The following is a 13,167-nucleotide window of genomic DNA, read 5'->3' on the forward strand; positions in this document are numbered from 1 at the left end:
AAAAATCCTCAATAGAGATGCCTGAGTGACTCAGTCAGTTAAGCATCTGACTTTGGCTCAGGTCATGATCTCCCAGTTCGTGAGTTTGAGGCCCGTTTTGGGCTCTGTGCTGACAGCTCGGAGCCTGGATCCTGCTTCAGATTCTGTCTCCTTCTCTTTCTGCCCCTCCCCCACTTGTGCTCTGTATGTGTGTCTCTCTCTTAACAATAAACATTAAAAACATTTTAAAAAATTCTCAATAAGAAACTAGCAAATTTAATCCAACAGTACATTAAAAGAATTATTCACCATGATCAAGTGGAATTTATTCCTGGGCTGAAGGGGTGGTTCAGCTTCCACAAACTGATCAAAATGATACACCACATTAATAAAAGAAATGACAATAACTGTATGATTCTCTCAATAAATGCAGAAAAAGCATTTGGCAAAATACAACTACTCTCTTGATAAAAACATTGAAGTAAGGATAGTCGGAACATACATCAACATTATAAAGGTCATATACAAAAGACCCACAGCTAATCTCCTAAATGGGAAAAAAAAAGTGAAAGCTTTTCCTCTCAGGTCAGGAATATGACAGAGATTTTCACTCTCGCCACTGTTGGCCAACATAATAGTGGAAGTCTTAGCTTCAGCAATCAGAGGACAAAGAGAAATAAGATGTACCCAATTAGGCAAGGAAGAAGTCAAACTTTCACTATGAGCAGATGGCATGATACTCTACATGGATAACCCAAAAGGCTCCACCTAAAAATTGCAAGAACTGATAAATGAATTCAGCAAAGTTGCAGGATAAAAAATCAATGTTCATAAATTGGTTACATTTCTATATACCAGAAATGTAGGAGCAGAAAGAGAAATCAAGAAATCAATTCCACTTACGATTGCACCATAAATCATAAGATACCTAGGAATAACCCAAACCAAAGAGGTAAAAGATCTGTACTCTGAAACTTATAGAACACACATAAAAGAAATAGAAGAAGCAACAAAGAAATGGAAAAATATTCCATGCTCATGGAGTGGAAGAACAAATATTGTTAAAATGTCTGTACTACACAAAGCAATCTACACATTCAATGCAATCCCTAAAAAATAACACAAGCGTTTTGAAGAACTAGAACAAGCAATTCTACAATTTGTATGGAACCATAAAAACCCCAAACAAAGTAACGATGAAAGGGATAGAAAATCAGGAGGCATCACAATTCCAGACTTCAAGCTGTATTACCACGCTATAATCATCAAGACAGTTTGGTGTTGAAACAAAAACAGACATATAGAACAATGGAACAAAATAGAGAACCAAAAAATGGGCCCAAAAATGTCTGGCAAATAATCTTCAACAAAGCAGTAAAGAATATCCAACGGAAAAAAGACAGCTTCTTCAACAAATGGCTGTGGGAACGCTGGGCAACAACATGCAGAAGAATTAAACTGGGCGACTTTTTTTTTCTCTATACACAAAAATAAATTCAAAATAGATGAAGCAAGGGAAATGAAAACAAAAATGAAATTTTGGGACCTCATCAAGATAAAAACCTCTGCACAACAAATGAAACAATCAGCAAATCTAAAAGGTAATAGGCAGAATGGGAGAAGATATTTGTTGATGATATATCGGATAAAGGGCTAGCATCCAAAATATATAAAGAACTTACCAAACTCAACACCTGAAAAAAAAAATAATCCAGTGAAGAAATGGGCAGAAGACATGAATAGACACTTTTCCAAAGAAGATATCCAGAGGGTTAACAGACACATGAAAAGATGCTCTACATCATTCATCATCAGAGAAATAAAATCAAAACCACACTGAGACACCACCTCACACCTGTCAGAATGGCTAAAATTAACAACACAGGAAACAACATATATTGGCGAGGTTGCAGGGAAAAGGGAATCCTTTTACACAGTTGGTGGGAATGCACACTGGTGCAGCCACTCTGGAAAACACTATGGAGATTCCTCAAAAAGTTAAAAATAGAATTACTTTATGACCCAGCAATTTCAAATACGAGGTATTTAACCAAAGGATACAAAACTAGTGATTCGAAGTGGCACATGTACCCCAATGTTTAGAGCAGCACAAAAAACAAAACAAAACAAAACAATAGCCAAATTATGATAAGAGCCCAAATGCCCATCAAATGACGAATGGATAAAAAAGTGGTATGTGTAGGGGAGCCTGGATGGCTCAGTTGGTTGGGTGACTGACTTCAGCTCAGGTCATGATCTCACAGTTTGTGAGTTTGAGCCCCACACCAGGCTCTGTGCTGACAACTCAAAGCCTGCAGCCTGCTTCCGATTCTGTGTCTCCCTCTCTCTTTGCCCCTGACCCACTCTCATTCTGTCTCTGTCTCTCTCAAAAATAAATAAACATTTAAAAAATTTAAAAAAAGAAGTGGTATGTGTAAATATATATAATTGACATCATTCTGCCATCAAATGGAATGAAATCTTGTCATTTTCAAGGATGTGGATAGAACTAGAGTGCATTATGCTAGGCCAAATCAGTCAGCAAGAGGGAAAAAAAATACCATGATTTTTCTAATATGTGGAGTTAAGAAACAAAACAGATGAACATAGGGGAAAGGAAGGAAAAATAAAATAAGGTAAAAACAGAGAAAGAGGCAAACCACAAGAGACTCTTAACTATAGAGAACAAACTGAGAGTTGCTTGAAGGAGGTGGGTCAGGGGATAGTCTAAATGGGTTATGGGCATTAAGGAGGGCACTTGTTGGGATGAGCAAGCACTGGGTATTATATGTAAGTGATGAATCACTAAATTATACTACTGAAACCAATACTACACTATATGTTAACTTACTTGAATTTAAATAAAATCTTTGATGAACAAATGAAAGAAAATTTAATTTTACAAAATGAGAGTAGACTTAGGGAACTCAGGAAATATCCAGTGTAATAAAATTTTCATTGTATGGGTACCAGAAGTAGAAGACAGAAAAGAGGGAAAGAGGGCAGAACATTTATTTGAAGAAATAATAGATAACTTCTCTAATCTGAGGAAGGAAAGTGATATGAAAATCCAGGGGGCACAGAGGTCCCGCAAACAAAGGGAACCACAGATCCATACCAAGACACATAGTAATCAAATCGGCAAAAAGTAGTGATAAAGAAAAAACAATCAGCAAAAGAAAACAGTTAGATTGAAGAGAAACTCCATAAGATTATCAAAAGATTTTTCAGCAGATTTTTTTTCTAGCCAGAATTCAGTGGCAGGGCATATTCAAATTGCTGAAAGGAAAAAAATCTACACCCAAGAATACTCTATCCAGCAAGGTTATCAGTCAGAACAGAAGGAGAGATAGTGAGTTTCTCAGACAAACAAAAACTCAAGGAGTTCAAGATCACTATGCCAACCATGCAGGAAATATTAAAAGGGACTCTTTGGGAAGAAAGGAAAAACCTCAAGTATGAGTATGAAAAGTAGGAAACACAAAAGCAGTAAAAATAAGAATTCCTTTAAAAAACCAGTCCAGAGATTAAAAGAAAGGAAGGGTGTAAAATATGACACAGTATGCCTACAATGTGGAGAAAAGAGTAGTACAGAATGAGTTCATACTTAAATGACCATCAACTTAATATAGACTGTTATATGCAGATGATGTTATATAAAAACAAAATGATCATTATAAATGAAAAAAAACAGTAATAGATAAATATTTATGTACCCAATATGAGAGCACCCAAATACATAAAATAATTATGAAGAAACATAAGATAGCTAATCAATGGTAATACAATGACAATAGCATCCCCACTTACATCTGTGGACAGATCATTCAATAAAAACATCAATAAGGAAACAATGGCTTTGAATGATACACTGGACCACGTGGATTTAAGGCAGACATTTAGAGCACTGCATCTTAAAGCATCAGGATATACTTTACTTTTAGGTGCACGCAGAACAGTCTCCAAAATAGATCACATATTAGGCCACAAAACTAGTCTAAAATACTGCAAAAAGTCGAAGAATACTTTGCATCATTTCTGGCCACAGTGTAATGAACGTAGAAGTCAACTACAAGAAAAATATCTGGAAGGACAGCAAATATATGGGGGTTAAATGAATGCTAACATGCTACTAAATAATGAGTAGGTTAACCAAAAAAAAAATCAAAGAAGAAATCCAATATTACCTGTAAATAAGTGAAAATGATGGCCCATAAGCTTTGGGATGCAGCAAAAGTGCTTCTAAGAGGGAAGTTTACAGCAATAAAGGCCTATCTCCAGAAGCAACAAAAGTCTCAAATAAAGAACCTACCCCTACACTGAAAGGAGCAAGAAAAAGAAGAAGAAAAACAACAACAACAACAAAAAACAAACCAGCAGAAGAAAGACTATAATAGAAATTAGAAATAAACAAAACAGAAACAAATAAATAGCACAATGAAATGAAACTTGCTTCTATGGAAACATAAACAAAGTTTATAAACCTCTACCTGAACTCATCAAAAAACAAAAAAATAAACAACTTAAATAAACGAAATCACAAATTAAAGAGGAGAAATACCAAAAAAAGATGGAAATACAAACAGAGTATTATGAAAAATTACTTGCAAACATATTAGGCAAACTAGAAGAAATGGATAAATTCCTAGAAACATACAACATACATAAACTGAAGCAAAATAAAATAGAAAATTGTAACAGACTGATTACCAGCAAGGGGACTAAATCAGTAATAATAATAATAATAATAACAACAATTAACAATAACAATAACAATAACAATAAAGAATAATAAAGACCCTCACAACAAACAAAAGCCCAGGACCAGACAAATGTGCAGGCGAATTCTACCAAACATTTGAAGAAGAGTTAATACCTATTATTCTTGAATTATTATAAAAAATGGAAAAAGAAGGAAAAAAATCCAAATTCATGCCATGAGGCCAGTATCACCAATGATTCCAAAACCAGATGAAGACACCACAAAAATATAGAACTACAGGCCAATATCTCTCATGAATATGCATGTAAAAATCCTAAACAAAATAATAGCAAACCAACCCAACAATAATTAAAATAATCAGTCACCACAATCAAGTAAGGTTTATTCCCAGGATGCAAGTGTGGCAATATTTGCACTTCAATAAACATGATACATCACATCAATATGAAAAAAGACAAAAAACATATGATCATTTCAATAGAAGCAGAAAATGCATTTGACAAAGTACAACATCCATTTCTCATAAAAGCCCTCAACAAAGTAGGTTTAGAGGGAACATACCTCAACATAATTTTCATATATGCAAAACTCAAAATAAACATCATACTCAATAGGGAAAAACTAAGAGCTTTCTCCCTAAGGTCAGGAAAAAGACAAGTACTTCTATTCTCATCACTTTTGTTCAACATATTACTGGAAAATTAGCAAAAGCAATCAGACAACAAAAATAATTAAAAGGCATCCAAACTGATAATGAAGAGATAAAACTTTCACTATTTATACATGACATGATACTCTGCATGGAAAACTGGAAAGACTCCACCAAAAAACTGCTAGAAGGGATAAATGAATTCAGGAAGTCAAAGATATTAAATCCATGTGCAGAAATGTCTTGAATTTCTATACACCAATAATAAAGCAGCAGAAGGAGAAATTAAGGAATCAATCCCATTTACAACTGCACCAAAACCATAACATACCTAGGAATAAGCCTAATCAAGGAGGTGAAAGGCCTGTACTCTGAAATCTATAAAACATTGATAAAAGAAATTGAGGATGTCATACAAAAATGGAAAGATATTCCATGCTCATGGATTAGAAGGACAGATATTGTTTAAAAAATCTATATAATCCAAAGCAAGCTAGACATTTAATACAATTCCTATCAAATACCATTGGCATTTTTCAGAGAACTAGAAAAGGAATTCTAAAATAAATATGGAAACACAAAAGACCCTGAATTGTCAAAACAATCTTCAAAAAGAAAAGCAAAGCAGTACGCATCACAGCTCCAGACTAGAAATTATATTATAATGCTGTAAAATTAAAACAGTGTGGCACTGGCATTAAAATAGACATATAGATCAATGGAACAGGATAGATAACCCAGAAGTAAACCAACAAGTATATGATAAATTAATATTTCAAAAATCAGGAAAGAATATCCAATGAGAAAAAATACACTCCCTTCAAAAAATTATGTTGGGAAACTCGGACAGTAACATGGAAGTGAATGAAATGGCACCAATTTTTTACCATACCAAAAATAAACTAAAACTTGATTAAAGACCTAAATGTGAGACCTGAAACCATTAAAATCCTAGAGTAGAGCACAAACAGTAAGGACTCTAATATTGGCCATAACACCTTCTTTCTAGATATATCTCATGAAACAAGAGAAACAAAAGCAAAAATAAACTATTGGAAGTACATCAAAATAAAAAGCTTATGCACAGTAAGGAAACAATCAACAAAACTAAAAGGAAACCTGTTGAATGGTGGAAGGTATTTGCAAATGACATATCCAATACAAAGTTAGTACCCAAAATATATAAAGAAATCTTTCAAATCCACACCCCCTGAATATAATTGAATTTCGATACACCAATAATAAAGCAGAATAAAGAGAAACTAAGGCATCAGTCTCATTTATAATTCCTTCAAAAACAACATACCCCGGAAAAACCTAGAGAAGGATATAAAAAACATGTACTCTTAAAAGTGTAAAACTCTGGGGGCGCCTGGGTGGCGCAGTCGGTTAAGCGTCCGACTTCAGCCAGGTCACGATCTCGCGGTCCGTGAGTTCGAGCCCTGCGTCAGGCTCTGGGCTGATGGCTCAGAGCCTGGAGCCTGTTTCCGATTCTGTGTCTCCCTCTCTCTCTGCCCCTCCCCCGTTCATGCTCTGTCTGTCTCTGTCCCAAAAATAAATAAACGTTGAAAAAAAATTAAAAAAAAAAAGTGTAAAACTCTGATTAAAGAAATTGAAGATGACACACAAAAAATGGAAAGATATCCCATGCACATGTACTGGAAAAAGAAATACTGTGAAAATATCAACGCTACCCAAAGAAATCTACACATTTAATACAATGCCTACCAAAATACCAACAGTGTTTTTCACAGAAGTAAAATAAACACTCCTAATATTTTTATGGAGCCACAAAGACCCCAAATAGCAAAAGTAAAATGAGAAAAGAAAAACAAAGCTGGAGACAACACAATTCTAGACTTCAAGTTATATGACAAAGCTGTAGTGACCAAAACACTATGGTACTGCCAAAAAAATAGAAACAGATAAATGGAACAGAATAGAAAACCCAGAAAGGAGCCCACTACTCTATGGTCAATTAATCTTCAACTAAGCAGGAACGAATATTCAATGTGAATAAGACAGTCTTTTCAACAAATGGTGTTTGGAAAACTGAAAAGCAACATGCCAAGGAATGAAACTGGACCACTTTCTTACACCATACACAAAAATAGACTACAAATGGATCAAAGACTTAAATGAGAGATATGACACCATCAAAATCCTAGAAGAGAATACAGGCAGTAAGTTCTCTAAAATCAGTCATAACAACTTCTTGTTAGATATGTATCCTGAGGCAAGGAAAACAAAAATAAATTATTGGAACTACATCAAAAATAAAATGTTTCTGCACATTGAAGGAAACAATCAACAAAATTAAAGGAAAGCAATGAAATGGGAGAAGATATTTACAAATAACATATATTATTAAAGGTTAGTACCCAAAATATATAAAGAACTTATAGAAGTGAACACACACAAAAACAAATCATCCAATTTAAAAATGGGCAGAAGACATGCATAGACATTTTTCTAAAGAAGACATCCAGATGGCCAACAGACACATGGAAAGATGCTCAACATCACTCATCATCATGGAAACACAAATCAAAACTCCAATAATATATCACTTCATACCTGTCACAATGAGTAAAATCAACAATACAAAAACAACGAGTGTTGATGAAAATGTGGAAAAAGGTGAACCCTTTTACACTGTTGGTGAGAATGCAAACCGGTTCAGCCACTCTGGAAAACAGGATGGAATTTCGTCAATAAGTTAAAAATAGAATTACCATATGATCCAGCAATTGCACTACTAGGTATTTATCCAACGTATATAAAAATACTGATTCAAAAGAACACATGCAGGGCACCTTGCTGGCTCAGTTGGTTAAGTGTCCGACTCTTGACCTCAGCTCAGGCCATGATTTCATGGTTCATTATTTCAAGCCCTGCACAGGACTCTGTGCTGTCAGCTCTGTCTACTTGGAATTCTCTCTCTCCTCTTTCTCTGTCCCTCCCCTGTATCAAAAAAGATAGATGCACATTGATGTTTATAGCAGTATTATCAATAATAGCCAAATTATAGCAAGAGCCCTAATGTCCATCAACTGATGAGTGGATAGAGAGGAGGTTGTATATATATTCAATGTAATATTACTCAGCCATCAAAAGAACGAAATCTTGTCATTTGCAACAACATGGGTGGAACTTGAGTGTGTTATGCTAAGAAAAATAAGTCAGTCAGAGAAAGGCAAATCCCATATGATTTCACTCATATGTGGAATTTAGGAAACAAAACAAAACAGATGAAGATGATGGAAAAAAAGGGACAGGCACCATGAAAGAGATTCTTAACTATAGAGAACAAACTGAGTGTTGCTGGAGGGGAGGTGGGTGGGGAGATGAGTTAAATAGGGGATGGATATTGAGGAGGGCACTTGTTATGAGCACTGGGTGTTTTATGTAAGTGATGAATCACAAAATTCTACTACTGAAACTAATATTACACCAGCTGTTAACTAACTGGAATTAAATACAAACTTAAAAAGAAAAAAAAAAACACTAATTCAAAGGGAATACATGCACCCTGATGTTACAGGAGATTTATCTACAATAGCCTAATGATGAAAACAGCCTGTGTCCATCAACTGATGATTAGATGAGGAAGAGCCAGCATATATGTATGCATATATGTATATATAGTATAGACAACCCAGAAATAAACCCACAATTATATGATCTGTTAAATTTTTAAAAAGCAGGAAAGAATATCCAATGGGAAAAAATAGTCTATTCAAAAAATGATGTGGGGAAAACTGGACAGTAACATGAAAATGAATGAAATTGCACCACTTTCTTACCATACATAAAAATAAACTAAAATATATTTATATGTTTATATTTTTATTTTTAAATATCTATACATAATAATATGTATTATTATATATAAATAAACTATATATAAAGGAATATCACTATATTACTATGTATTATATATAACTATATAATGTGTATAATGGGATATTAATCAGCAATAAAATCAATGTAATCTTGTCATTTGGAATGACATGGATGGAGCCAGAAACATGCTAAACAAAATAGTCAAAGACAAATACCATCTGATTTCATTCATTTGTGGAATTTACGAAACAAAACAAATGGGCAAAGGGAAAAAAAGAGAGAGACAGAGGCAAACCAAAAAACATTCAACCATAGAGAACAAATGGATGGTTACCATAAGGATGATGGGTGGGGATGGGTTAAATAGGTGATGAGGATTAAGGAATGAATTTGTGATGGGCACCAGCTGTTGTATGGAAGTGCTGAATCACTATATTGCTTACTTGAAACTAATATTACACTCTATGTTAACTAAGTGGAATTTATATAATAACTTTGAAAAATCCAACTGTAAAAAAAAAGAAAAAAATGGCACATTTTTAATGAAAATCCACCCAGTTGTATAGGGAATTTATCTTTGTCCTCTGATATAACTTTTTGCACAAGCAAATGCAAGTTGAGACAGCAAATATATTAAAAGACTAAAAAGAATATGCAAATTAAAATTAATCATTGGAGAACTGTGGACTCTCCATCAAAAGGCTTAGGTAGCCAAATCTAAACAACAACAACAACAACAACAACAACAACAAGAGTAACAAAAAAGGTGTGTAGTGTGTAGTTGATAAAAGTAAGTATGACAGAATGACTTTAAAATCCCAAATTTCCAATATCCAATGAAAAAAGACAGTCTCTTTAACATGGTGCTGGGAGAACTGGACAGCAACATGCAGAAGAATGAAACTAGACCACTTTCTTACACCAGTCACAAAAATAAACTCAAAATGGATTAAGGACCTGAATGTGAGACAGGAAACCATGAAAATCCTAGAGGAGAAAGCAGGAAACAACCTCTTTAACCTCAGGCACAGCAATTTCTTACTTGACACATCTCTAAAGGCAAAGGAATTAAAAGCAAAAATGAACTCTCGGGACCTCATCAGGATAAAAACGTCTGGACTGCAAAGGAAAACAATCAAAACTAAAAGGCAACCAACAGAATAGGAAAATATATTTGTAAATGACATATTGGATAAAGGGCTAGTATCCAAAATCTATAAAGAACTCACCAAACTCCACATCTGAAAAACAAATAATCCAGTGAAACAATGGGCAGAAGACATGAATAGACACTTTTCCAAAGAAGACATCCAGATGGCCAACAAACACATGAAAAGATGCTCAATGTCACTCATCATCAGGGAAATACAAATCAAAACCACACTGAGATATCACCTCATGCCGGCCAGAGTGGCTAAAATGAACAAATAAGGAGACTATAGATGCTGGAGAGGATGTGGAGAAATGGGAACCCTATTGCACTGTTGGTGGGAATGCAAACCAGTGCAGCCACTCTGGAAAACAGAGTGGACTTCCTCAAAACCTTAAAAATACAACTACACTATGACCCAGCAATAGCACTGCTAGGAATTTACCCAAGGGATACAGGAGTCATGACGAATAGGGGCACATGTGCCCCAATGTTTATAGCAGCACTTTCAACAATAGCCAAATTATGGAAAGAGCCTAAATGTCCATCAGCTGATGAATGGATAAAGAAGATGTGGTTTATATATACAATGGAATACTACTTGGCAATGAGAAAGAATGAAATCTGGCCATTTGCATCAATGTGGATGGAATTGGAGGGTATTATGCTAAGTGAAATAAGTCATAAAAAGAAAGAGAGATACCATACGTTTTCACTCATAGGTGGATATTTAGAAACTTAACAGAAGACCACGGGGGAGGGGAAGGGGAAAATTACAGAGAGGGAGGGAGGCAAACCATAAGTGACTCTTAAATACTGAGAACAAACTGAGGGTTGATGGGGGGTGGGGGAGAGGGGAAAGTGTGTGATGGGTCCTGAGGAGGGCACCTGTTGGGATGAGCACTGGGTGTTGTATGGAAACCAATTTGACAAATTATATTAAAAAAAATAAAATAAAATCCCCAGTTTCCTACGGCACAAGAAGAACTGAAATTAAACACCTGCTGGTAATATTTTCCTTTCATTTGTCTTTCCTAAAACATGTATTGACATATTGTCCATTAAATATTTATCAGAAGACATTGGTGATCATATTTTTGATATAAAAATGCAGATGGATCTTTTCTGCAATGAGAAGAGATTGTTAAAAAGGAATGGGAGATATAGTCTTCCAGTTATGGGATTAAGAAATCATGAGAATAAAAGGCACAGCATAAAGAATACAGTGAGTGCTATTGTGATAGAGTTGTTTGGTGACAGATGGTAGCTACACTTGTGGTGAACATAACATATTGTATGGAAAAGTATCACTATTTTGTTCATGTGAAACTTTTAGAACATTTTGTGTCAATTGTACTCAAGTAATAGAAAAATAAAAGTTAATTTAAAAAAGAGACATCTTTCTAAATCTAGTAAGCACCTTTACGTATACAGTAATCTGTGATATTTATTATACCTTAAAAAGTTGAATCAATGGCTCCTGGGTAGCTCAGTGAGTTGAGTGCTGGACTCTTAATATCAGTTGAGGTCATGATCTCAGGGTCATAGGATTGAGCCTTACATTGGGCTTCACACTGTGTATGGAGCCTGCTTAAGATTACCTCTCTCTCTGCCCCACTTGCACCCTCTCTCTCTCAAAAAAAAAAAAATGAAAAAAAAAGTAAATCAGATTCAAGATTAATTTAAAGCCTATCTGAAAGCCTACTACATTTGGGGATCATAAAGGAAGACTTGGATAAGAGATCTATGATGAACTTCCTGACTTCAATAAGTTTAAAGCAGATGATGTATTCAGGAAATGGAAATGAACCAAATGTATGGGATATGGAGGGATTTAATAAAAAATATATTAGGGCAAGTAGCTTGAATCCAGTATTTGGAGAGCCTTCGATTACTGCTTGAGGATTGAAATTTAGTCTTGAATCAAAGAAGAACCAGTGGAGGTTTCAGAGTTGAGTATCATGATTTAAACCATGAAAACATAACCTTGTTACCATTGTGAAGAATTGATTAGATACAAGATTAGAAATGAAAATAATCAGGAGGCCATTTTTTTCTTTAAATGTTTATTTATTTATTTTCAGAGAGAGAGAGTGCGCACAGGGGAGGGGCAGAGAGTGATGGGGAGAGAGAATCCCAAGAAGGCTCAATGTTGTCAGTGCAAAGCCCAACTCAGGGCTCCATCTTAGAAACCATGAAATCATGACCTGAGCCAAAATTGAGTTGGATGCTCAACCCACTGAGCCACCCAGGCATCCCATGAAGCCATTTGGTAGTCTAGAGACTATATGAAAGTAATTGAGACATACATTTGAAATAAAGTAGAAAAAGAAAAAGAGAACAAAGAGAGCAAAATATTTTGTAGAGATTTTCTAAGGAATATGTAGTGAAACATTTTATTCTGAAAACCTTCCCATTTAGAGAGGACTTCTCGTTATTATTCTCTAGGCCATTCACAGTCAAATGTAAGTGTTCATCTGGAATCCCAAAGTTTTTTAAATTAATTAATTAATTTTGAGACAGAGAGAAACAGAGCACTAGCGAAGGAGGGGAAGAGAGAGAGACACACACAAAATCAAAGGCAGGCTCCAGGCTCTAAACTGTCAGCACAGAGCCCAGTGTGGGGTTAGAACTAACAAACCATGAGATCATGACCTGAGCCAAAGTTGGACGTCTGACTGAGCCACCCAGGCATCACTGGAATCCCAAGTTTTCATCTTTAATATAAACTGGATTTTGAATTGGGATTTAAAACTGGGATTCACAAAATCACCTAAAATTAATTTCATTAATTTTTTCCATATAAATTCTTCTTAATAT

Source organism: Lynx rufus, unplaced genomic scaffold (genome assembly GCF_022079265.1).
Source record: "Lynx rufus isolate CCGP_SWC_20201006 ecotype Redwood Valley unplaced genomic scaffold, mLynRuf1.p SCAF_14, whole genome shotgun sequence".
Taxonomy (NCBI): Eukaryota; Metazoa; Chordata; class Mammalia; order Carnivora; family Felidae; genus Lynx; species Lynx rufus.